Here is a 5,000-nt window from a genome sequence, read left to right as displayed (position 1 = left end):
GATATTTGTTGTGTGTCAATTGATGCAGTAAAGCGGATTGGTGAGGGCAAGGAGTTTAGTTCAGTGATCATAGACGAAAATTGTTCACATGTACCAGTCCATAGGATGAACAAATCATCGATGTAGCGATACAATTTGAGAATGTAGGTCCCATAATTGGGTAAAATATGAGTATGTTCATAATTTGACATGTACAGATTCGCAAAGGAAGGTGCTACATTCGAACCCATACTGGTTCCGCTTGTTTGTAAAAAGAACGATCTTTCAAATTTAAAATAGTTCATGGTAAGACAAAACTGTAATAGATGTATCAAAAAGTCTATTGGTGGTCTATTGGTTGCAGGTTGTCTAAGCAGAGAATCTCTAACCACTTCAAGACCTTGATTCGTAGGAATTACTGTATATAGCGAGGACACATCCATTGTGGCTAGGCATACATGGGGAGGCAAAGGTTGCAATTGGAGTAATTTATCCAAGAAGTCGCCAGAGTCTTTGATATAAGTGGACATGCCTTGTACCAACGGTTGTAAGTAATAGTCTACAAATGTAGCTATTGGCTGAAGTAGTGAGCCTCGAGCACTGACGATTGGACGACCTGGTGGTTTCAAATTGTCCTTGTGGATCTTAGGTAATGTATATAAAATTGGACAAATGGGGTAATCCTGTGTCAAAAAATCCAGGGAATTTTGTGAAAGCAGTCCCATAGAAAAACTCATTTGTAAAAAAGAATCAATTTGCTGCTTAACTGTGGCACACGACTGCAGTGACTTGCGGTTGTGCTACTGAGATTTATTTAATAGACACCTGCAGCAACCTATGACCAAGCTTCTAACATGGGCATTGTTTTTTACTTCCATTTTGATGGGACACTATAGGAATGCCTGGTTGGTTTATGTCCTCCATATGGGGGGTACTAATACCACCTGTGCTGACCAGTCCCTGTCTCGGGCCGTTCGGCCATAATTTGGGTACCAACTCTTTATTTATGGGCCATATACCCACAACACAAACAGCGTTAAACTGTGTAAACCCTGTCCTGTAGGCAAGACCTGTTGAATTGATTGCATGCACATACTGCCTGGGATCATGCAACAGTGCAGCCTATTATCTGGGATGGTTCTACTTTGAAAGACAAGCCTTCTATGATTATGCCTACAACTGGCAAAGTGAGTGGTAACCCTGAACCCAATTTACTACCTAATGTTGGCCCAAGGACTGCTGCACTCTAAGATAGCATTTGTTCAGGGCACTATGTGGTCCCATTGGTGCCTCTGACATTTTGCCTCTTTACTAACGGCTCCCACTACCTTAACAAGCAGGTATATATACCCTTTCGGCCACTTATACTCTTTGTTCTTTACATATACTGCTCCCCCCTTGCCGTGCTAACTGTAACCTCACCCCTGTGTCACTTTGTCTCTCACTCATAGCTAACAGCTCCCGCTACCTTAACAAGCAGGTATATATACTCTTGTGGCTACTTATACTCTCTGCTCCTTACATATACTGCTTCCCTCTGGTCGTGTTAACTGTAACCTCACCCCTGTGTCACTTTGTCTCTCACTACTTGTTACATGTTGGATAATTTCCTTTCAACTCAATATCTGATACATTGTTTGTTTATACGTGATACTTTTAGTTTCACTCTTTCTGTCCACTGGTATCGGTTCTTTCTTTAGGTGTTATGTTTATTGCGGATGTACAAAGCATTTGTTTATACATAAACAATGAGACACGCATTTGTTTATTATGCTAATTAGTATTTCACGCTTGATGTGTATTGGACTACGTGAAACTGTGACGTCACACCCAGTTTCTGTTTGTATTTTCCCGCCAGTCACTGTATTTAATGTTAGCATTCACAATGTGTTTTTGACTTTGAGAAAGGCTGAGGTGTTCAGCCGAAACGTCAGTTCGTCTACTCAATAAATTACTTTTTATTTTTGCACCTAAGTCCTGAGAGAGCGGCTTCTTTTTCTTCTTATCTCGGTTTCACTGTGAAGACTGCACCCAGGCGGATTTGAGATTTATACGTGAGTGCCAGTATTGCATTTTGACTTTCTGTACACTGTATACATACGGCACCCGAGTTTGTTAAACATTTTTTGATCAGTGATATTCCATTAAATACTTGTGATGGCGATGACTGCAGACAGAGATGTGATCGATATTCCACTCTCCGGTTACCAGTTCTCAGATGCAGAGGCTGCAGACATTTTATTTTCTGAAACGGCTGATGAGATTGCCCCCCTGGCCTCTAATACTGACTTATATCATGAGCTATTGAAGCTTAAGGAACGTGAAATTGATCTCAAGCTCCACGGCATATATTTGTCTGATTTTTATAAGAGACAGCACATACCACGGGGATTCAGGATTCGTAATATTCCTACCATAGGCAGGAACAACGTAGAATTTTGTAAACGCTGGTGCCAAATACTGAACAAATGTTCAATGGATTTGATGTTACTTGTAATTGATGAAGTCTCCAAAAATCTTGCCAAAACTCGCATTGATATTTCAGCTTTTGAACAAGCGCATCTGCAAGTATTATCTACCGATAATGACACAAAATGGCTAGAGAAATTACAACAACAATTATCTCACTACACGGCTGAACTACACCGTTTCAAAAAACAAAAAGTAGCAACTGTTACTCTTGACTACCAGGGAAGGCGTGTCTATAGATGGCTGACTGGAGGAGAAAATAACCCCCGTAACATGAACACTAGACCATCCAGACCATATTTCTGTGACTCTTCTCCCTACACGTCTCATTCATCTGACACTGATACCCCTTACTCCAACAGGGGCAGAGGAAGAGGCCGTTCACGGAGACTGGCATTTAACTCTAGATCACATATGACCAACACAGGTATGACCCCTCCGGTTTCCACTCCTCTTCACTCACAACCTTTTTTAGGACCTCCCACACTACCCAGAGATGGGGGCGCCCGCACAAGAGAAGGGGTGGGCGCAAACACCCGTTCAACAAGAGGCACAAAGGTAATGAGGAAGTAGTGTTCAATCTTAGTTCCATCACCCTGTCGGACTCTGAGATGAGTTTGCTCTCTAGAGGCCTTTCGTTTGTACCCACACATAATACACAACCCCTTGATGCACTAATTGATATACATAAATTTCAACGGACCCTCAAGCTAAAGGAACACTTCAGACTTTCCACATCACAGCAGGTGATTTTTAAAGCACCAAGTTCTTTTGAGCCTACTAACACTCCCAAATCTATCGAAGCATTCACCCGGCTGATGATAGATGAGACCAGAAAAATTTCTTCACAGCAAGCAAACTTCCCTAATCTCTCTAGAACTGAGAGGGAAGCCATACATAGACTTGCCAACAATCCAGAAATTGTTATTAGACCTGCTGATAAGGGAGGATCGATCGTGATACAGAATTACACGGACTACAGATTGGAAATCATACGGCAACTGGATGATAAGGAAACCTACCTACAACTCACGCGAGATCCAACAGTGAAGTTCAAGCAGCAAATTGATTCTTTTTTACAAATGAGTTTTTCTATGGGACTGCTTTCACAAAATTCCCTGGATTTTTTGACACAGGATTACCCCATTTGTCCAATTTTATATACATTACCTAAGATCCACAAGGACAATTTGAAACCACCAGGTCGTCCAATCGTCAGTGCTCGAGGCTCACTACTTCAGCCAATAGCTACATTTGTAGACTATTACTTACAACCGTTGGTACAAGGCATGTCCACTTATATCAAAGACTCTGGCGACTTCTTGGATAAATTACTCCAATTGCAACCTTTGCCTCCCCATGTATGCCTAGCCACAATGGATGTGTCCTCGCTATATACAGTAATTCCTACGAATCAAGGTCTTGAAGTGGTTAGAGATTCTCTGCTTAGACAACCTGCAACCAATAGACCACCAATAGACTTTTTGATACATCTATTACAGTTTTGTCTTACCATGAACTATTTTAAATTTGAAAGATCGTTCTTTTTACAAACAAGCGGAACCAGTATGGGTTCGAATGTAGCACCTTCCTTTGCGAATCTGTACATGTCAAATTATGAACATACTCATATTTTACCCAATTATGGGACCTACATTCTCAAATTGTATCGCTACATCGATGATTTGTTCATCCTATGGACTGGTACATGTGAACAATTTTCGTCTATGATCACTGAACTAAACTCCTTGCCCTCACCAATCCGCTTTACTGCATCAATTGACACACAACAAATATCATTTTTGGATCTGACCATTACACTAACACCAACGGGAATCCATACTACCACATATAGGAAACCAACGGATCGTAACACTCTTCTTCACCACTCCTCTTGCCATCCACCACATCTCCTTAAGAGCATTCCTTTTTCACAGATGCTCCGTATGGTCAGAAATAATTCTCATCCGATACAATTGGAAGAACAACTCGAAGATCTGATTGAGCGATTTTTGAAAAGAGGATATAACTTCCATCATTTGGTATCCTGCAAAGAAAAAGCACTGTCCTATAGCCAAAAGGATCTCCTGGGGGTCCGGAAAAATAAATCGGATACTATGCCAGAGAGACTCACTTTTCTAACCACCTACAGTCAGGACAAAAAAACAATGATTGAGTCAATCCACAATCACTGGTCAGTGATGGCCAAAGACAAGACACTTCCACCCATATTTAGAACTCCCCCCCGCATTGCATACAGACGTGGGCGGAGTCTAAGGGATCTCCTGATGAAAACAGACCCCATACACTGTTATACATTAGATAAACCAACCACATGGCTTAGTAATACTAAACCGGGATGTTTCAAATGTCCATCTTGTACAACATGTGGGAACTTAATCACAGGATCCGTGTTTCATCACCCGCATACAGGCAAGCCAATATCCATCAAGCATCGGGTGACCTGCACATCCAAGTTCATAATATACTTCATCAGATGTCCCTGTGGTTTATACTACATTGGCAAAACCATCACGACATTTCGCGATCGT

This window comes from Xenopus tropicalis, chromosome 8 (genome assembly GCF_000004195.4).
Source record: "Xenopus tropicalis strain Nigerian chromosome 8, UCB_Xtro_10.0, whole genome shotgun sequence".
Taxonomy (NCBI): domain Eukaryota; kingdom Metazoa; phylum Chordata; class Amphibia; order Anura; family Pipidae; genus Xenopus; species Xenopus tropicalis.
Note: the sequence above shows the minus strand (reverse complement) of the source record.